Source organism: Pteronotus mesoamericanus, unplaced genomic scaffold, assembly GCF_021234165.1.
Source record: "Pteronotus mesoamericanus isolate MK-2021 breed Mesoamerican mustached bat unplaced genomic scaffold, CSHL_Meso_final contig_177, whole genome shotgun sequence".
Classification (NCBI taxonomy): domain Eukaryota; kingdom Metazoa; phylum Chordata; class Mammalia; order Chiroptera; family Mormoopidae; genus Pteronotus; species Pteronotus mesoamericanus.
In genome coordinates this window covers 5,027,261-5,050,782 of record NW_026555073.1, presented here as the reverse complement: position 1 = coordinate 5,050,782, position 23,522 = coordinate 5,027,261, and the positions used below count along the sequence as shown (strand labels likewise).

General features: G+C 36.6%; 1 pseudogene; it reads left to right on the top strand.

Moving 5' to 3' along the window:
• LOC129065366 (sodium/hydrogen exchanger 2-like) overlaps positions 1–22,515 on the top strand; it is a 45,512-nt pseudogene extending 22,997 nt beyond the window's left edge.
• The last annotated feature ends 1,007 nt before the right edge of the window (positions 22,516–23,522 follow it).

Below are 23,522 nucleotides of genomic sequence, written 5' to 3'. Positions count from 1 at the left end.
AGTTTTTTCAAGGCTTTCTTTGTGATTCTGGGTTTCACCAGGGCTGAACTTTGAATATAGTTCCTTGCTGATCACTGCTTTCCGTACTACGGTTTGGTTTCACGTATGTTAATCCTCTGGTCATTATCAGGGTGGATTTCCAAGGATATTAGTTTAAACTAAGGATTCAAAACCTATGGCTTTTAAACCTGCAGTATCACATTACAAGATTTAGAATTGTTTGTTTAGTCTGGGTTGGTCTTAGGCAAAAGTGAGGATTTAACAAAACTGATCCATATCCTCAGTCTGCAAGTTTCTTACTTTGGCATTCTTACCCTCAGGGCTTTTAATGTGAATCATTTTCTGGGAATTTAGCATTTTTTAAAGGTTATACTAGAAGTGGAAGAACATCTGTTTTTTCTGAAATGAGAGCAGCTAAGTGGGTGGCTAACACCCCTCCCCACTTCTTTAGTAGAGAACAATTTAAAAATCATTTAGCATAGGGGTGTCAACAGATTGTTGCTCATCCTATAGAAACTGTTCTCTGCTTCCCTCACTCCCCCATTTCAACTGTTAGAAAAATATCTAAATATCTGAACTTGAAGTGAATGAGAGTAAGAAAAACATCTCGCAGGCCAGAAATCATTTTGGTGTGTTGAAATGTGCAATGAAATACTCTTGAGGAAAGGTTGGAAAAATTATTAAATAGTAGTATAAAAACACAATTTTGAAAGCATAGTGAATAGAATAAAATGGCAAAAAAACTTCCCTGAGCGTCAAAACTTGTTTTATTAATAACATTATATTGCTTTAGAGGCTATAAGGATGTATTTCTCATTCTTAGCCCCTTTGTCTTCGTGATTTGCTGCCAACTAATGATGAGACTCTGTCAGTGCATCTCTATTTAAGGAGGACACATTAGACAGTATTAAAGATGATAAAGTAAGAAGGTGGTCCTCCGCACACAAAAGGACATGGAAACTGCCATTTGTTTGAAAAACTACGCAATTGATAGCCTAATCCATGTCACTGTAAAGTTTATGAGGAACTGACATGTTTTCCGTACTCTGGAACAGAATAAGGCAACTGAAGTAACAGAAATCTGGATACAGTCTTTAAGAACATTCATGCAATCCCTTTCCATTCAAGTGAAATGCAAATATTCCTCTTAAACATTTCCCTCCTTCTTCAGGATCCCCGCCTGTGCTATGAGTATGAAGCCCTATGTGGGAGCAAACATTTCTCCAAAGTCCCATTCCACTGTCAAGTACTTAGTGAAGATATGACGCTCTCATCTTCATCTTCCTTGGTGTTTCTACCATTGGAGGTTACCATGAGTACAACTGGCCTTACATTTGTTTCACTGTCATTTTTTGGTCATATTGGGTGAGCATCAGGTATGGCAAACGTTTGTTTATCTAAAAGACGTCCACTGAACTTGAGGTGCATTAGAAGCAAGAAATTTAAAAGGACAATAAACCCTACTTGCTTTCCTTCTTATAAGCAGACTGTTTCATAACTCCGTTTACGTAGGGGTGAGTAATAGCTAATAGCGAGGTTAAAAAACACTGACATCAGACGAACTGAATTGAAATCCTAGCTTCGCTACTGGCTTTGAGAAACTTACATAATGTTTAGATTCCTCGGCTGTAAATGGCAGTGGTAATACTATAGAATGCTGCCACTACTGGTGAGAATTATATGACATACTGCAGCCCAAAAGCCCAGCATAGAGCCTGGAGTATCATAAGTTCCCCGTAAGTGTGAGCTTTTACTATTGCTACTAATAATATTCCTGCTGCTACTACTATATGTACTAGTGCCATTATAATATAGTGTAAGATAATAAATATATAGCTGCTCCTAAAAATTACTTAGAGTTCTTAGTAGGATCTACAACAGAGAAATAATACTTAGTACTTTTTGCAATTGCTAGGATGAGAGCTGAGGGTGTTCTCTCTTTGTCTTTCTGAATGTTTCCATCTCCCTACTTTACCCATTATACAAAGAAGGAGAAAAAGTCACCACTGCCTTGTCCTCAAACACTGGCAGAGGCTGAGTGACATCTGGTGCCCCCAAACCACACCTGCCATATGACTTGACTGTTGGCTGCAGCTAAACCATCTTTTCAGTCCAACGTTTACATATATATTTAATTGGTACTAAAGCAAAATACACACGTATAGCATATTTTTTATTCTAAGGGCTTCACAGCTTCATTGAGAGTTAAACTGGTCTGTCTCTTTAATCTTACATTTTATTGTCTGCATAAGAATTCAGTTTAGAGTTTATTATATTTTCTTGACATTTATATCTCTACTTCCCTCCTCCTCCACAAATGAACAGAATCATTGTAGAAATTTCTTTCCAGACTATGCAACTCATTCCAGCAATACTGAGGGGTACATTAGGGGAAATTGCTTAGGGTTTTAAGGATGAATAATAAGCTTGACCAGGGTGTATTTTTTATTCATTAAAATGTGTTTAGCTTGACCAGTTACAGCGAAAACCACCAGCTGAATGTCGTTTAAGTTCATAGAAAACAATTTCTAGTTCATGTTGAGCCCGCTGGAAACTCTCACTAGGCTTGTAAAATGTTCTTTTTAAAATCTAAACATATTTTTAAATAAAATTGGGGAAAAGTCTGCTTTGTGCCCATGTGCTGTGAAAAACAGCTGACAGAAAAGGAAAAAATGCCAAGGATAATTGAGTTTTTTTCTACAAAATACTGAGACCCAGCAAAACTGTATATTAGAGAAGAAGGCCAGGGTTTCTATAGGTTTGTATGTATAGTTTTGTATGGAAATTCAAGAGATGAAACAATCTTGTTTCCAATACTATCTTATTTCCAAAGTACAATGTCTACAAATCACTACCTTTTGTATGAGGAAAGAAGAGGAAGAAATTCTTATCATAGTATAGTCAATGTATACCATCATAAACCTTGCATAACAATTTAGCCTGAGATTGTGCCTCGGTATATAGAGGAGAGATGAGCTGAATACAGGCCATAGGAGGTCATGGTATTTTATTCCCTTTGGACTTTAGCCATATTAAACAATACTTTTCTTTTTGCAATTTTGTTAAATTAAAACATATATAAAAGATACAAGGACAAAGCTCAATGGGGGTAGGATCGAGGGTGGGGGGTAGGGACGGGTGGAAGGCGAATGGTAGGGGGGAAAGTAGAAACAAATGTACTTGAATGACAATTAAAAAAAGAGAAAAAAGAAGGCTTCAGTAGTTGATGCATCAGAATATCTTCATTGTTTTTTTGTTTGGGGACCCACACAGAGTCTATAATAAACAAAACGGAAAAGTCAGCATCCTGGCAATATGTCAATATTGCTGAAGCAGTACTTCAAAGTTGACCAAATGCCGTTTGACTGAAAGTAAGCTGGATGACTTTTGCATTGAGTCAAAATGGTAATTTGGCCCCAAATGAGTATATTGTCATTAGCTTTGAGTCCTGGTCATTTTAATATAGCACAAGCATGATTAGAAATTAGAAATGCTATTATATATGTATAAGCATGCTTGGAACAACTTCTATGTTCAACAGTGGCAAAGTACAATAGTTAAACTATTAGAAAAATAATAATATAAACATAACTATATGTGCCTTTGGAAGGTTTTATTCCAAAGTGATAGCAATAACTTTTTCTGTATGGGTGGAATTATGGATGTTACGTACTTCTTTTGCATATTTGTATTTTTTTCACTAATAGCGTCCTCTGCTTTTGTTAATAGTAAACAGAGAATTAAAAGAGCTAAAGACATGTAAAGAGTTTTGACAAAAATTAAAAATTTCAGTGAACTTAGACTTTCTTTATGTTAAGTTAATTATGCCTCCTCTAATACTTTGACTCTGTTCTTATTTTCTGGAACTATGTAAAATATTGAAATTGAATTAAAATCTTTTCAAAAATAATAAAATAGACCAAAATTTTTAATTGTGTACAGAGATCGCAACACTAGGGCCTTCCAAATGACTATACTACAGTGAATAGGATCTGGGATATTTTTCCAAACAAATCAATTTTGGCTAAATTGTTTGTTGGCCAACTTATTTCAGCTCAAATTTTGGGTAAACATCCCTACTTTCAGCCCACCTGTCAAGAACCCTTGCATTCTCTTTCTTATCTTGAAATAAACTATCTGATAAACTTATTCACAATAAGATGCTCAAAGAATAATCACTATGAGTCAGATCTGTGGGATAAAGGTTTAACCTGAGCCCTTCAAATAGCACTGGCACATAACCAAGCACTTACTTCTCTTATGCTTAAGGCTAGTTTTTGAGACTATAGACGAGTATGATTAATAAATGCCTTGGCTGAGACTGGAGTCTCAGAACTCTAGACCCTGGGTGGCAGGAGAAAAATCACTTTTATTCCAAGCTTTAAACTATCTGGAAGGCTGACTCACTAAAGATTAAAACCTGTACAGGTCACATTACTTAGCTTTTAAGTTCACTGGCTTGGGATAACTCAGTAGTAAGACTCAAGAGAAATGTTATATTCTCTTTCTAGAGACTGCTTTCACAGAATACCCCAGATAATCCATATGCGCCTGAAGATTGGAATTTCACTGCCTTCATCCCAAAAAGACTGATAACAATCAAAAGGAAAATTCAAAACACAGTAGAAACAAAGCTATTTAAAGAAAGCTCTCTCACAGTAATTTTAGGAAATAACCCTTTCACAGTTTAATTAGTTTAGGGTTTTAAATTATTCATCACAAATCTTTAGTATTCCAATCTAGTCTAACACTAATTTATTATAATACATTTGCAATATTTTTCTTTCTATTACTTAATTCCTCAACTACTCTTCTTATTGGAAAATTTAGGAGTTCTTGTGCTGACTTTCTCCGTGAACAAATGTCACGTGAATCCAGTCGCTAGGAAGGACCAATTTAGCATCGTCTACGAGTCCTGAGAGGAGCAATCTGCTTCTCTTTTGTTTTCTGCTCCCAGAGTTTTCCAGAAAGAAGGTCTTCATTGCAGCAACCACAGTTGTGATTTCCTTCACCGTTATGGTACAGGCCAATAAACAATTAAAGTGATGCAATTTGAAATCTTCCACTTAGATGAAAATGAATGGATCAATATCTTCTTTCAGGACCTTGAACTGAAGTAGTTTATTTTCAGGAGAGCTTGAAATAGTTTCTTCCATAACTCAAACAGGACATTTACAAAAGGTGAGGTGGAATTTCTTTTCCAATCAATAGGGGGATGGGAGAATGTATCATTTGTTCAAGCTGCAGTGGCCAACAGCTTTACAACAAATGTTGCATTTTAGCTAATTAAAAAGGTAAGGTTGGGGTTGAGATCAGAAGAGACAATAAATAAAATGCTTTAGGAATTTCATTATAAGGCAACTTTCCTCTTGAATTATCTCTTTGGCTTGTCCCTATCACCATTTCTCTCTAATTGCCAATTCACTGCACTTCAGTTCTACAGAAGAACCTTGGAAAAATGTTTAAAAACCTATTCAGTAACAGAATGAGATAGTATTTCAAATTCTGGCTTACATTTTTAAACTAGGATAACGATGTAACCAGACAGTGTGTGGAAGGTAGGAGTCTGGCAGGCTTTCTCTTAAATCAAATCATTATTTCTCTAAAAGGGGAGAGATGATTTCTTAACTTTTGAATTTTTCTGATCCTGTTTTGTTTTGTAAATGGCTGATTAAGATTCAACCCTTATTTCCTTCTTATTTAAAAATTAACTCTAGTAAATGTACCCAAAGTCAAATTGTGTTTTCATCTAAGCATTAATTCACCTACACTTTAATATGTGTCAGGTAGCAAAATGTTACTACAAAATGCAAAGCCACTTTAAAGAATGAACTTCAAATTCCTCTGTCTTTCAGAATTATTACTTAATGTCTCTGATAATTTATCAGTAACACTCATATTCTTTAATTTTACATTTCCAAATATCAAATGCATCTTACTCCAAGAGACTTCATCATTCGACATTTAAATTTTCCCATTGTTTCAAATAATGTTATAATCCATGTAAGATTTAAAAAAATTGTTTTTCCTATTATTTTTATTGTTCAGATACATTTGTCCCCATTTTCCTGCCACCACTTTCCCCTGCCCCCCACCCCACCTCCCACCCTCAATCCTTCCCCACTTTAGCTTTGTCCGTGAGTCCTTTATATATATTCCTTGACCTGACCTTTCCCCTTCTTTTCCCTGTTTCCCCCCTTCCTCCTCCCCTCTGATCACTGTCTGTTTTTTTTTCAATGTTGGTGGTTCTGTTTTTCTTGCTTGTTTGTTTTGTTGAATAGGTTACACTCTTAGGTGAGATCATATGGTATTTGTGTTTCACCCCCTGACTTATCTCACTTAATATAATGCTCTCCAGTTCCCCCCATGCTGTTGCGAAGGGTAGTAGCTCTTCCTTTCTTTCTGCTGTGTAGTATTCCATTGTGTAAATGGACCACAGTTTTTTAATCCACTCATTTACTGATGGGCACTTAAGTTGCTTCCAGAACTTGGCTACTGAAAATTGTGCTGCTATGAACATTGGGGTGCATAGGTTCTTTTGAATTGGTGCTTTGGGATTCTTAGGGTATAATCTTAAGAACTGCATAGGAATCGCTGGGTCAAAAAGCAGTTCTATTTTTAGCTTTTTGAGGAAATTCCAAACTGTTTTCCACAGTGGCTGCACCAGTCTGCATTCTCACCCACAGTGCACGAGGGTTCCCTCTTCTCCACATCCTCACCAGCATGTGTTGTTTGTTGATCTGTTTACGATGGCCATTCTCATGGGTGTGAAGTGGTATCTCACCATGCTTTTAATCTGCATCTCTCTGATGGCTACTGATGCTGAGCATCCTTTCCTGTGTCTCTGGGCCCTCTCTATGTCCTCCTTGGAGAAGTGTCTGTTCAGGTCCTTTGCCCATTTTTTAATTGGATTGTTTGTCTTCCTGGAGTGGAGTTGTGTGACTTCTTTATATATTTTGGAGATCAAACCCTTGTCCAAGGTATCATTGGCAAAGATATTTTCCCATGTGGTTGGTTCCCTTTTCATTTTGCTGATGTTTTCTTTAGCTGTGCAGAAGCTTCTTGTTTTGATGAAGTCCCATTTGTTTATTCATTCCTTTATTTCCCTTATTATAGGGGACATATTGTTGAAAAAACTGCTGTGTGGGATATCTGAGAGTTTCCTGCCTGTGTTCTCCACTAGGACTTTTACAGTGTCACAACTTATATTTAAGTCTTTTATCCATCTTGAGTTTATTTTTGTGTATGATATAAGTTGGTGGTCAATTTTCTTTTTCTTTTCTTTTTCTTTCTTTCTTTCTTTCTTTTTTCTTTTTTCTTTTTTTTTGCATGTAGCTGTCCAGCTCTCCCAATGTTGGAAAGTTTGAGTGAGGTTTATGTGTTGGAGAGGTGTTGTTGGATGACTGCAATTAAAGAGAGATTGTACAATAGAGACATTTTTAATGTCATTCCACCACCATCTAGTGGTTAAAATATTTGCAGACATTTTCATTTTGTTTAAGGGGGTATAAGGTGACTAAATGGTAGTAGAAAAAATAAAATAAAGATTAAATTTAAAAAACCCATTGGGGGAAAAAACAAATGTACAATGTTATCTTCCATTTATTTGATATTGATAAAGTTGCCATGACGTGCACGAGGTAGATAAGTACCTGGTCTACCATGAGTAGAACATGCCTTATACATTTTTTTCTGTGATATATTAGAGATGCTCTGTATTAATCCAGCTCTTTTTTCCCCTTGGTTCTTCTTGAGGAGGAAGGAGGACTGGAGTTGAAATCAGAAGACCTTGGTACTGATGACAATTTCATGGCTAATGACCTTTTCAATCTCAGACATATTACAGATGTTACCGTTCTCTCTCTCTCTCTCTCTCTATTTATTTATTTATTTATTTAATTTTGAGAAAGAGGATACAGGACTTATCTTTCAGGATTGGTTTGTTATAAATATGAGATAGTAATATAAGCTTAAAAGCACTTTATGTTTATAAGGTATTATTATTCCATATTACTATTATGACTGAGGGCACACAAAAATCTTACCTTCACATGCTGTGTCCATTTGTCAACTTAACTACAACTTGGATTCCGCCCTCACTTCCACCACAACAGTCTCTGTTGGCCTCCATGTTGCAAAGTTAAGACACATTTTTTTGGCCCTAATATTATGAAACTTTTCATCTTTCTTGAAATACTTTCTTATTTGCTTTTTGTGACATCATGCCTTCCTACTGTTTCTGTCTTTCTTGGCATTTCATAATCTTCTTTGCAGGCTGATACTCCTCTGTTGGGCCTTTAAATTTTAGAGTTCTCCAGCATTAGGTCCTTAACTTTCTGTCCTCATAGCCCTTTTTCATTCAGTGGTTATATTCATTCTCATGGCTTCCAATGCATATTAATTCTGATGACTTCCAAATGTTTATTTCTAGTCCAGATATCTACTCTAAAGTCCAGATGTATATTCAACTAGTACTTCTTACTTCCTCACAAGCTAATCACAGCCAATGTGTCCACAAAGGACAATTATGATCCTCTCCTGTTTCTTGTTCTTCCATCTTAGTAAATGTCACTTGTCATCCACCGTTACTAAAGCCAGAAATGCAGGCTGCATCTTTGATTATTTTTTTTCTCCCTTATATCAAACCCTGTAGTTTCTAACTCCAACATATATCTTCGATTCATATATTTGATTTTAAAAATAGTATTTCTAGATACACAGAATTGTATTAATATTATGATTCATGATGCATGAAAATCATTGGCCCATACATGTATGTATATATGTATGTATGCATTTAATACTTTTAACAACTGTGAACCCAAGCTCTCAACCTAAGGAATAGAAAGTTAACAATAACCTATCCAGTGCACTCCTATTCTGCTTCCTTGCTTCTCCCTCTCACAGGTAACTGAGATCCTGAATGTATCATTTACCATTCTCTTGCCTTAAAAAAATAGTTTTGCACTCACAGACGCAAACACATATATAATATATTGATTAGTTTAAACTATTCTTAACTTTATAAAAGTGGGTGTCTGTATATTCGTATGCTTTGAATTTTTTGTCTGTTAACATATTACTAATATTTATTTACATACATATTCAGTTTTTACAGCTCTACAATATTGCATTTTATGATTATATACCAATTTATCCACTGACCTTCCAACTGATATATGCTTTTCCTCTTTTAATTTTATAAATGGTGTTGGCATAAACGTTTCTGCATGTGCCTTCTTGTGAAATCTCTATGCTATTCTCCATTCACGTTGCTATCATTTTAATCGAAGCTACTATCATCTGTATTCTGAGCTTCCTTAAAATTTCCTTGTTTCCCTTTCCTCCTTCAACCCATTATCTCCACAGGACCAGAAGTAATCTTTCCAAAAAAATTATTTTTTTTTAATTTTAGTTGGTATACAATATTAGTTTCAGGTGTACAATATAATTATTCAACAATTATATACCTTACAATGTGATCACTAAACTAAGTCTAGTAATTATCTATCATTGTGCAGGCTTATCACAATATTGACTCTATTCTCCCCTCACCTTTTATATTCATCTCTTTATCCCCCTTTCCTCTGGCAACCATCAGTTTGATCACTGTTTATATGAATGTTTTTGTTTTCTTTTGTTTGTTCATTTGTTTTGTTTTGTTTTAGATTCCACAAGAAAGTGAAAAAAAGCAAATGTCAAAAAGAACCTTTTTAAAACACATTTTATTACTTACCCTCTAAAAATACAGCTGTTACTTTTTTGGGACTTCTAATAGAATCTAGAAAACTTAGTAAGGCTATAAGCTGTGGCAAATATGGCTCATGTCTGTTTGAACAGAATGAGTTCATCTACCTGGCGCTAGCAGAGTCAAACACTAAACACTGAAAATTGCAGTGGAGAAATACTGGCTATTTCATAGAGCCCCAAACCCTGTGAGCATTAGTCAGATCCAGACTACTGCCTTCTTGCTGTCTCACGGCTGCTGGTAACCTGGGGGAAAAGCTAGGTCTCTGAGAGGGAGGGAGATAGAGAATTTCTAGAGGATGTAAAGCTAAATTTAATCAAGTCATAAGGACCCTTAGCTTTATGTCTACCTTTGAAACTTCATGTTTTGGGGCCGTTCTCCAACTTGTTCACTGTGTTGTAACAGCTTCTTTAACTTCTTCAACCATGACAAAATTTTTCTATTCTTGGGACTTGCAAATGTGTTATTTCCTTTCCGTAAAACACCATCTCCTCGTTCTTTGCATGTCTGGCTTCCTACCCTTAAATTCCCATCAAATATAAAATCTCCCCAGAGAAGCCCTTTCAGACCACTGTATGCAAGTCAATTTCTACCCCTTTGATCTCTATCATTTCACCTTGGGATTTTTTCCTTTGTTAAGAAAAAATAAAAATGAATTAATTTTAAAGATCTTATTGGCTTTATTCAATGATTCATGAATTGAGCAGCATCCAATCCAGCAGACATAAAGCAGATGAAATACTTTTATAAGCTGAAGGGAGCAGGAACAAGAAAGTCATACTAAGCAAAAAAGCAGATTAGTTATTGCAAGGATACTTTCCTTTAGGGAATGGCAGGGATCTACCTGGCAGATAACCTAACTAGTGTTGATTAGACCAGGGGTCCCCAACCTGTGGGCTGTGGACAGGTATGGTCCAGGTCTGTTAGGAACTGGGCCGCATAGCAGAAGGTGAGCTTGAATGTAATGTGTTTAAATCATCCCGAAACCATCGCCCCCAACCCGTTTGTGGAAAAATTGTCTTCCATGAAACCGGTCCCTGGTACCAAAAAGATTGGGGACTGCTGGATTAGACTATTCCTGATTGACTAGTTTAAGATTCCATTTCTGGGAGAGCCAAATTATAATTAAGTCAAGTCTCATTTTTGGTGATTTGAGGCTTAACATAAGTGTCTCCATTTTGGGCATATGAGGTCTGTGCAGAAGAAGTCCAGCCATTCTTAATACAGTGAGAATGGGTTGCATGACTTCGAGGTAACCTGGGAACCAAGGAGCTTGGACTGGACTGCATATGTGTGAACAATGACGACTTCACTCTACTACTCAGTGGGGGTGGTAGACACCATTGAGTGAGCATGTGTACTGTGTGGCCATCACATTCAAAATGAGCAAGTAGAGTAATGAATCTGCATCAAATTTTGTGTTAAGCTTGACCATTCCTCCGCAGAAGCTATTTGGATGATTCGGAAGGCTTTCGGGGATGATGCATGGCTGCAGCACAAAAAGTGTGGCACAAATGCTTCAATGATGATCATGAATCTTTTGAAAGTGATCCACATTCTGGAAGGCCTGCTACAAGTAGAACACTTGAGATTGTTGAACTTGCCTGAGTTGCAATCAACAAAGATCGGTGACTGACAGTGTGAGAACTAGAAGCTGATCTGGGGATTCCATAAACTACTGTGTCTAAGATTTTGATGCAGGATCAAGGCATGAAACATGTCATGGCAAAATTCATTCCATGGCTTCTGCTACCAGAGCAGAAGGAACATTGTGCTTCAGTAGCTAATGACTTGATTCTAACTTCTACCAATGAACCAGATCGCCTCAAGAAAGTCATAACCAGAGATGAATTGTGGGTCTATGACCATGATCCAGAAATGAAGGCCCTGTTGTTCTAATGGAAGTTGCCTGGGTCTCCACGCATGGCAAAGTTGCAGCAAGATCAAAACTATGTTAACTGTGTTTTTGGATTGGGAAGATGTTGTCCATCATGAGTATGCCTCTCCAGGTCAAACAATTAATAAGAAGCACTACTTCATTGTTATTCATTGGTTGAAAGACGCAGTACGATGAAAATGGCTGCAGCTGTGGGCAACTGGTAATTGGCAGCTTCATCATGACAATGGACCCACTCCTGCATCACCTCTCATGCAGAGTTTTTTGGCGAAACAAAATCATCCAGGTGAATCAACTTCCCTACAGCTCAGATTTGGTGCCCTGCAACTTCTGGCTTTTCCAAAAACTAAAATCACCTTTGACAGGAAACAGATTTCATCGTCGATGAGTCAGGAAAATATGAAGGAGCAGCAAATGACGAGTCCAACAAAGGATTTTGCAGTGTGTTTTCAACAGTGGAAGAGACCCTGCGAGAACTGTGTGAGGTCCCAAGGTGCCTACTTTGAATGGGACTGAAGTGTCATTGTCCTATTGTATGATGTTTCTTGTATCTTCTTCACTAAATGCCTCTATGTTTCATAGTACGTGGCTGGGTACTTTATGGACAAACTTGTCATTCCTTTTTCTATCATTGCATCTATCATTTGTTTTTTTTCCCCCACTTGTGTGATGTCTGTCTTGTCTGCAGGCTATGGATTCCATGAATACAGGAAATATAGATGGTTATTTCACCACTATATGCTCAGAGTCTAGTACAATGTTGGCTCCAATGAAATGTGCAATAACATTTTTTGAAATAAATGAATATAGATAAATGTTAATTTGCAGTATGGGCATAAGTTAAGAACATGTTTGGTAGATCTTTGAAATAAAAGTCATGTTTTTTTTAAAAAAAAACATTGCCTTTATTTTACTCAACTATTCATTTAAACAGGTATGCTAGTTACTACAGAGAATTGATCATATGGAATACAAATTTGTCTCTCAACTATATTTTACATCTGCAAATGAACAGGATACAATCTACAACACACAAAATGTGCTACATGAAGATATGTCACTGAGTCTGGTTGGAGTGACTTTTCATTTTAGAAGCATTAATTTTGATCTATCTCTGGGAGACTGGGCAAAATTAATTAAGCTAAGTGAAGATCACGAATAGTGTGGATGGGTTTAAAAATGCAAATATGGAGTCAGCCTTTTAAAGCACCAGGTTGTTAGGCAGACCTACTCACACTGGGGAGCTTTTTGCCTGGCATAAGCACTGTTAACAAAGATGTAGCTCTATTCCATGAAAGCACTGTATAATAATTTTTCAAATGTCAGAATGAATTTAGCAGAACCTCACAACTTAAATGTCACCTAAAAAGCGAGAATTACACAAAATTACTTATGGAAACCATGTGAATAGGATGATCCTCTGACTTTGGGCAATTCAAATGCATTTACAAAAATTGCATAGTTCCAAATTGGAAAGAAAGCTCTTCTGGTGACATGCTCTTTTAGTATGTTAAAGAAACCAGGGCCACAGAAAGGTACTTCTGTCATTTGAAAGTGCTGAAGAGGTGATGAAGAGCTAGGGCACCCCCGAGTTTCTAACCTTATCATTAATGGAAATTATTACTTGTTTCTTTCCACATTTCTGAAATAAGTTGAAAATAACAACTTTATGGGGATGAATTTTTAAAGTGCTTTAAAAAATAACTAAGTAGTTTGGAAGCTCATTTATATGCAGCAGATTTTATTGTTTATTTGCAGCCACTTTTTTCCTCACATCCCACCTCATGTTTTTGACTTAGGTTGATAGTTTTCTTTCTTATAACCCCCGATTCACAGGTAAACCCTAGGGCAGATCTCAGCTCCTCTTACTTTTCATTCAACCATACTTTGGTTAAAAAAACAAAAAATAATACTTAATATCTTGGAAAGTTTCTAACTCCGTTTTCTTTCCCCCTCTTACTTTTACTGTCTTAGTCTCACACTTCCTTTTTCCTCTCTGACTATAAAGGTGAACAAAAAAGCATCACTCTATTTTGCTGGTAGATCATTTAATGGTATTGTTAAGTATGCATGCACTCAAAATCTACAAAATTCGTATTCCACTTGCTATATTTCCATGATAAGGCACTGATATGTTAGGCCCAGACAGGTAATATTGTGTATCAAGTGAATTTGGGCTATTTGGTCTGTTACTGTGTTTAATTAAGAATTTAAGTCTAAGTATAAATTAGGACTCTGAAAATGACCTACAAAGGAACATATAATAGCAAATTATATGGTATGTAGAATTCATCACCCCTATCCTTCCTTCTGCTCAAGCCTGAATGAAATCTTAGTGTCATCCTTTCTACATCCATGTCTCTTTGGTCACACAGTCTATTTGTCTGTATTTCCTCTGCCATCATCTTTGAGTCGTAACCATATCTTACTTGGAATTCTAAAATGGTCTTCTAAATGCTCTCCTCATGTTCATTACATCTTATTTTCCACAATCATCTTTACATTTACCTAGAGTGATCTTTTTAAAGCATAAATTGGTCAAGCCATTTCAATCATCAAGTAGTCTTAGGGGAAACAATTATTAAAAAAAAACAACATTTAACATAGCCTAAAAAGCTTTGCACTGTTTAAACCCAGCATGCCCAGCTGATGTGGCTCAGTGGATTGAGTGCCAACCTATAAGCCAAAGGGTTATCAGTTGGATTAAGGCCTGTGCATGTACACACACAAAGCCACACACACAACCAGGGAAATATTCAAGCACTCATTTCATATGAAAGGGATACAGCTTTTTTTCCTAATTTTTGAGGGGATGACCATCTGTCCTCTTGCTGACTTATTGGATATGACAAGAAGAGAGACTTCTCCAACTGTGAGCAAACAAAATCTCATTCAGGTAAGATGCCTGTATATCAACGAAGTGATCTCGTTAACTGAAACTAACCCTTATGTGTTAGGCCCTTACATGCTAAGTCTTTTTATGTTTGAATTGCTCCCTTAATAAAAGGGGATATCATTTTCTGACTTCTGAATAGGTTTTGTTGTACCCATCTGCAACTGGAAAATCAAGAAATCAGTTATTCTGGTAAGGGTTTCTAGCTTTTGTGCTGTTACTACCCAACTTTCCACATTATCTCACAAAAGTATTTTGAGTTCTTTGTGTACTTGGTTTCCTAACCAATAAATTAAAATGGCTGTTTACATCATCCCTGAGGGCTTATTCAGGTTCAATAATCTACAGACTATAAATGATTTTACTTCAAATTATTATTATGTATACTTTTGGTTTCTTTATCATAGCCATTCTTAAAACTAGACTGAATTATCCAGTAACTTAGTTTATTTTTTATTTGATAATGCAATTGCTTATAAGCTGCTGATCTGTATAGCCCATATTCAATTGGAAAACTTTTCTTGGGTTATTTTAGTTTTTGGTAGAGATTTTTTTATGCCACTTACTATTGAGAAAATTAAAGATTATAATTTTTATACCATTCAGTATTGAGAAAGTTAAAGACTGTAATAATCAAATTTGAAAATATACTATAAAATAGGGTTACAAAATTATTCAGAGTTAAGAGAAAAATACTTTATTTCAACATCAGAAGGAGAGAGTCAGAGAAATTTAAAAAAGCCAATTCTGTATCACTTGGTTTTATCTTCTTATAGAAATAGAGTTTGTATTGTGTACCACCCAAAGTCAAGTCTCCTTCCATCACTATACAGATGATGTATTAAATAATTGTATACCTGAAATTTGTATAATTTTATTTAACCAATGTTACCTCAATAAACTTAATAAAAATTGAAAAAAGAAATACAATTTGAATTGTTGCTTATCCCAGGTGAAATGTTATAGAATATAACAATGAAAATATTGAAATACAGAGGATATTAAGAGTGATTTCAAGATACTCTTAGATTTATTAATATTGGGAAAAAACTTGGGAATTTTAATCAAAGAACATTCAGTATCTACCTTGTGTCTAAGAATGTGTACACATAATCAAGACTGATTCAACTCTTTACGTTTTTTTGTTCAAATTTTAATTGATTGCTCAAGCTGTAAAATAATATATTGGAATTTTTATTATAATTGAATGAAATTTTTAGGTTCTTTTTGGGGAAATTCATTTTTCCTACTTTTTTCCTACCATATGAATCCCTTTTAAAGACTGTATAATATAGGGTCTGGCACAAATAATACCTCTTTTTATTTATTACAAGATCTTTTATTACAAAATCATAAGCATGTACTTCTGTAACATAACAATATCACAGTCAAGCACACCATAAGACATTTTAGGTGAAATGTTCAAATTAAAACTATAAAGTATTACACCCATATTATTACCTTACCAACCACACTCAAGCAGGCCTTACTTCTGCTGGACCCTGTATATATTATATTTATAAGAAATGATTTATTTAGCCAATTCATGAGACCAGATCAAACTTTATTTTTTTCATCTTTTTAATTTTAGAAACGTCAACCATACACAATGTCAAAGGTAGTTCAATGATTACATACATACCCCTTACCTGGATTCATTGTTACCTTTGCCACCTACCCCTTTCCCACCATTGACCCAGATATATCCAAACTTCTTTTCCATAAATCTCTTAATAAAAGGCCCTTACTTCCTCCCATACATTTTATTCATGATGTTTCTGTTACATGGAATGATCATTTTTCCCGTATGTACTCTCTTTTCTTCGAGGCTAGCTCACAACACACATTTTGATATAAACCTTCTCTAACTCCATCTTTTCCTACTTCTTTTCTAATTTTGCCTTTCCTTGTTGCATTTATACATAAACATATGCCAAGTTTGAATTATATTATAAAGTACATGCTTTGATCTCTATCCACTTATTAAAGTCTTTCCTCTCCAATATGGTTCTAAGTCCTTCAAGGGCAGGGGTTATACCTTTTACATTTTTTTGTTTTCCTCACTGTATCAAGCTCAGCTCTTTGCTAGATAAATGAACCTGTCATATGATATCAACTGATATGTGCATTTTTTGTTTTAAATAAAGTGTCTCTCATGCTTACACTACAGATACTACAAGGATTCTCACATATAAATAAGAGATGCTCTTTTTTATTTTACTCTGAAAACAGTTCAGAGTTAAGAAATAAGCAAGTCATAAAATCAACAATTTTGAAGATGCCTTTAATGGATCCTTTTACTTGGTAGTAAGTTGACCAGATTCCTTGTATAATGTATATTTGGAAGTATGTTTTGCTTTTTTTCGGTCCTTTGATCATTTGCTGGCTGGCATAGAAGACATATCAGGACACTGGGGACAATATTACTGGAAAGAGAAGTGAGGATTTGCCAAAAGTACATGTGTAGAAAAAAAGAAAATGAGCCCGTTTCTCATTCTGTATGTTTCTTTTGGGAATAGTGGAGCTTTATTCATCTACATGTCATAAAAAAGATGACAGCTAAAAAACAAAGGCAGAAATCTTTTCTTTGCTTTTCCTTACCATGAGAGACATGATTGACATGAAGTCCAGACCCCAAAACTAAACATGATGTCATAAAGTTTTCAGACCAATTTCTTTCTTTTGGGAATATTATGCACAGTTCCAGACAAAGGGATTTTTATCTTAGATCACATTATATCCTAGTTAAAGCTTCTAATATGTTGGCACTTAAAGATATCCAAACATTTATTATTATTATTGTTTTTTTAATCTTCACCTGAGGATATGTTTTTTTAAATTGATTTTAGAGGGAAAGAAAGGGAGAGGGAGAAACAGCAATCGGTTGCCTCCTCTACATGCTCCGGATGGGTACTGAACCTGCAATCTAGGATACTGAACCCACAACATTTTGGTAAAAGGGACAACACTGTAACCAACCAAGCCACTTGGCCCAGGCAAAAATACCCAAATTTATAATCTTGGATTATAAATCTCGCTACTAGTAGCTTTCCTACCTCATCTCATATTATTCTCCCTCCATATACTACACTGTAGCAATACTGTCCTTCTCTATTCAACCCTTTAAGTTCAGCACTTTTCTACCTTGAAGCCTTTGCATAATGTATCTTCTGCCTGGAATGCTTTTCTATCTGATGTTTGCACGCCTAGTACCCTCTTTTCATTTGTCTTAGCTTACATTTCCTTCCCCTGAAAGAGTTCTTCCCTCACTACTCAATCATTCCTTATTATATTAAAGTACTGCAAGTATCTAAAGAACATTAATTTCTGATATTTTAATGTTTTATTTTGCCTATTGTTTGTTATTTTTATTTTAAAATATAACATAGAATATATATCATCATTTTATTCTACGTTTCTCTTCAACTAAAATGTAAGTGGCACGAGGGCAGAGACCTCTGACTTTATTGTTAAATTCTCCAACTGCAGAACTTAGAAGGATTCCTTTATAGGTGCCTAATAAATATTTTTAAATAAATAAATGGATGGCTGAATGAATATAAAAGGGACTTTTAAAATGCTAATATTAAATCTACTTCTAAATTTCAAATCCAACTGTTTGAATTATTTTAAATTAAAATTTACTCCTAAGTGCCCTGGTAGCAATACATATGAAAGTCTGCTACTTCGGCCTGGACGCTTTGCATGAACTGTGATGAAAACCAGATCCAGTTCTAGCAGCAAACACCCGGCACGTGTGCTAGGGTTTATAGTTCATAGACATCGCGCCAGGAGAGGCGTCTTCTAAGGTGAAGTTAAAGTCAGTGGACCAAGAGGAACTATTACGGTGGTCTCCCCCAAAGCAAGTTCATTTTAAACTCTGATAAAGAATAGACTCTTTTCTCCTTATAAATACAAGGGTATAACACAAACAGGTCTTTTCCACATTTTTTTTCCTGTTTTACACTCACATAACATACATTTATTTGTTTGTTTGTTATTTTTTAGCATTGACACTATTACACATGTACCCCGATCTCCCCCCTTGCCCCACTCCACCCAGTTCCCGCCCCCTACCCCAGCCTTTGGATGCTACTATCTTTTAATCATAGAGAAAGAATACATACTATTAATGGGACTATATATTTACACTTACTGCTTTGACTTTTCTGATAAGTCCAAGAGCCAAACGAGTAAATATTTTTATAATAACATGTTTGAACTAATTACCCAGCTTTCGGTTTAGGTATGTTTCATGTGGTTTTATGCACTGACTGTCTATGGAGGACCTACGCAGACTTTGAAAACCTCATGGTTGCACACATTTGGGTCATCTATTTTCCTGCTTCCCCTTGACCTTACATTTTCTATGAAAAACAAACAAACAAACAAAAAACCAAAACACCAAAACCCTTCTCCCCTTCTCCTCTAAAATAACATCTCTACAAGCCCCATAAATTTCTGGATGTTTTCATAGATAATAATTGCTATTAAATATTCTACAGGTTTTTTTGTTGTTGTTTTGGTTTTTTTCTGAGCCTAATACTACCCCCTCTTTTTCTTCCTGAGCAAATTTCAGGTTTACAACTTGGGCTTGGAGTCAAGGCGGCCTTAGACTATTGGAGTATCACAGTCTGCCCTATATTATGCAAACATTTTTTCAGAAGAATAAACCTCAATAAAGTCTTTCAGATTATGGTGCAGATTTTTTAAAATGTGGACTTACTGACCATAAATCTGTATTTTGATGAACCCTTTTTCCTCAGGTGTTGTGAAACAGTAGTTTAACATGATTTGTTTTTCATTTTGTGAGTTTATTATGAAAATTTAAATTTCACTTCTCTAAGAAAATATTTAACAAAGGTGTTGCATTCTTTTTCCCATCCATTGAAATCAACTCCATAAAAAACCCTCTTTTTTCATGGATTTATCTGAAATATAGACCCTGCATGGCCAGTATTTCTGTCTTTAGTGCAAGCTTTTTTTTTTTAAGCAGTCTGTTTCCCTTGGTTTGGTTGATGCTAATGGAATAAAACTAGTTTAATTTCCTCATAAGCACATACTTGAAATTAAATAAGAATCTATACCCTGAATTAATTATTCCACTTAAACAAAGTGCATTTGGAATAGACAGTAGTAAACCAGTTCTGGGACCTTTTGACTAGAATGTAAAAGTACTAAAAATGTCAGTAATTTCTTAGAATTTTTGTTTTATTTGCTTCTTGAACAGATTGGAGTATTTCAGTGGCAGGTATCTGCAGAAGATTTTGCTCAGAGAATATGATCACTCCGAATCAAGTATTGTGCTTCTTTATGAAAAGCTTGAAAGAAAACATACCATTGAGCTGGCAGAAGCAGGCTAGTTAATACACACACCATCTAGTGCATCTTTGCTGTAATGCATGTGTGTATATTATAATACGTTCAGTGAGATGTCACAGAACAATACAGAATTACTCTAAGTTCCTTCTCTTTAAAGCAGAGATTTTTTTTTGTGTGTGTCTCCTCCTAGAAAAAATACTAACATAAAATTAAGAACTTTTTTTTTTTTAGTGCGACAGGCTGTATTGTTTAGTAGTGAACAGAACTTAACGGGATAAATACTGTGGATGAAAGTCTAGCTTCTAAAAGTTTTAAAAGGTCACTTATCTCTCAATAAGTACATTAGTATTTACTTTTCATTTTGAAACTCAGGTAAAATAATTCACCATTAATTTTTGTTGATTAAGGATTGAATTCAATGTTAAAAGGAGTTCTGTTTATACTTGCTGGGGAGAATCAATAGAGAAAAAATATATATAAGTTGGCGTTTTTCTTGCTTTAGGCCTTTAGGAAATTGTAAGGGGAGAGTAGAGAAATCTTTAAAAGGGGGTGTTCTTTTAATTAAATTTTTGTAGGACTTCTTTAATCCTGTAAGAATAATTCATTTTAATTGGTGTGAAGTAATTATAGTTGCATATTTAGTACAGGACAGAAGGTTTAACTAACGTATCATTGGACCTATCTTTCTCAACCTGCCAGTGCCTGTTTTGACAGAAGTACATTTAACCAAAGGATAGGTGTTGGGAAGCGCCCTGTCTGGTTTCAGGAACTGTAACCCTGCCGACAGGCGGGAGGACCCCAAGGCTGGAAATAATCCGGAGGCCTTGGAGAAACAGGCCACTGAGGAGACATAACCTGTCCTCGCTGGCAGAGGCGTAGCTCCTGCCTCTCTGCTTTGCCATGGATGACCCGTTATCAAAGACGGGTAAGTTACCTCGAGCTGAAGTATACAACCTAAGACAGATGCCAATCGAATATTGGCAGCAGACAAAAAATCGGCGGACACGGAGAAAGTGTTACCGAACAAATGGACCTATGGTGGGTATACCCAGATGCTATTACTGAAACAACGACCCCCCGCTTCCCCGGGGTCCCTTGGTTGTACGTCCTTTTACCTGCCACCCTTGGAATTATGGTTCTGAATGACAGAGTTTGGTGAAAAGGAGCTATTTATTCAAAAGTTACACAGGTTTGATGAATGGCTAAATGTCACCCTTAAACCTCAAAGTCCCTTTAAAACAACCACCAGCACACACACTGCCCTGCCTCCCCCCTTTGCCCAGTCAGGCCAGTCAGGGGCACCGTCCTTCAGAAGGAAAAGACCAGACGTCCGGGGCTCGGCTCGGCAGGCCTCTCGCGGGTCTCAGCACCGTCCGCTGCGCAGCCGCGATCTCCAGCTCTTCATCCATAACCATGTGGCCCCTTCTCGGGGCCCACGAGCAAGAGTCCTTTCTCCCCTGTTTCTTCCTACGTGGCCTTCCCACTGTACCCCAGAGTCTGTGTCTCTTTGTCTCTCCTGCAGGCCCCTGTCTCTCCTCTTCCCTCTCTCAGTTAGCATCTGTATTAAGTCTTTTAAACCTTCCCAATTAGCTTTCGTGATATGCAAAATAACCCTTTTTCCATATGAGGAATGAAGTTATCCTGTTATTGACGCGCAAAATGACTCTCAGTGGCCCTGCCCAAGGCTCCCATCCCCCATGGCGGCCCGCCCTGGGGTGGGGAGAATTTATTTTTTCTTGGACATCCCATTTTCTGGACCTGTTACAAATACCCTTTGTTGGGGGCCCTGGCTGCGCCCCGTTACAAAAGGGCAAAAATGCCCACACCCCTCAGCTTGGCTTGGACATGGCCAGAGTCCTCAATCTAGCCAAAAGCAGCCTCCTTGTCTCTCGGTGACTCCTCCCCACCCCCCACCCCCGCCCCCCGCCCCCCGCCCCCCGCCTGGTTCCGGCTTGAAACAATCCAGGAATCAGCCCTAAACCAGATCTGGCGGTTCCCAGGGAAATCAGGCCTAAAAGTAAATTCTTTAAAGTGTGCTTTGTTCTTCCCTGAAAAGCTCTAGCCAGCTCCTGCTGGGAAGGACATTGACATTATTCCCAGACCCTAACCCTATAGCCTTAGGCGCTCTTGTGTTTACTGTGCTCTCGCGTTCAGTTTACTCTCTTGTTTACTCATCTCCTCTCGGACCCATGTAAATCGGGGTGTTCCTGCCATTTGTTTTCTTCTAAACATCACCCATTCTCTGTGAACATTAACATATGGATGTAATGAGATAACCTGGGCATTCCTGTTACCCAGCCCCACTGATAACCTTTTCAATAAAAGCCTTTGAACAAAGGGACTCGGGGCCTTCCCCACTAGGGGGATGTGTCACATCCCCTCTCCTGGCAAACAGGGTACTGTTTGCGACAATTCCTGTTTATTCCCCTCATCCGTGGCAACCCCCGGATGGGCTCTCCAGAGTGCAGAGCCCTGCTCCCACCTCAGCTGGCTGCGAACGGTAACCCTCAGACCCCAGGAGCGCCGCGCTGCTTGCGGGGTGCCCCGTCCCCGGCTACGCTGCAGTTGCTGCCCTACCTGAGGGTAGCGGAGATCCGAGCGGTGCTCCCTCTTGGCAGCGCATCCTGTCCCGCCCCCGCGCAGCGCAACAGATAGATCTTTTCTCTTTTCTACATTCAGAAATCAAGGCCTAAAATACAGCCCTTGTTTAATAGTTAGTAATTGGTTAGAACACTATGCAGCCCTTAAAGTGATACAAATATACACAGTATGTATTGAAGTGGAACTATAACCAGGGCACAATGTTGAGTGGAATAAGAAGCTTGAAAAACAAAGTATAGCATGATCATTTTTTGGTAGAAAATGTAATTTATATACATTTAGACATATATAATTTATATGTATACGTGCATAAAAATTCTGGAAATGCAGACAACAGTTAAATGTAGTTTTCTCTAAATGAGAGATTGATTTTTGTATTACTTTTTATATTTTGATGTATTTTGGTGCATACATATATTAACTTTATAACCAGAAAAACTGTAAAGGCATTTAGAAACAGAAATAGTCATAAGCTAAAGCAAAACAGAATTTAAAGTAAGAATAAAGAAAAAGCATTCCAAAGTCAACAATATCAGATTGGATATCCTTTGGATTCCAAACAATTTACTGAAGTTCAGGGATGCCTTTTCAAGAATAGGTCGGCAAATAAACATTGGAATAACATATCAAACTATATTACAAAATATTTTTAGTTTTAAGACATTATTAATTAAAATAGAATATAATGTTTTCATTGTTGAGTTTTTGACTTGCCTTTTTAAAGTGAACAGTAAGAACTCCTGAGTTCTTTTCTGATATAATTTATCTCAAATGAGCCCTCTGCATTTGGGGTTGGCTACCTAGGGAGAAAGAAACATAGGTGGGTAACAATTTTATACTGTAAGTCTGAATAAATTTGACTTTGGATAGATTTAGGGAGAATATTGTCATTGGTGTTTTTTATCAAACCATATCTATATAATTAAAACACAATGGAGGGCTCAATATGAATTCGCTGTATTTGAGATATATATATAAATATATATATAAACAATTCTGATTAATTCAGGACTGTAAATATGAATTCCATTTTATGTAAATTAGATCAGCTCTAATCACTG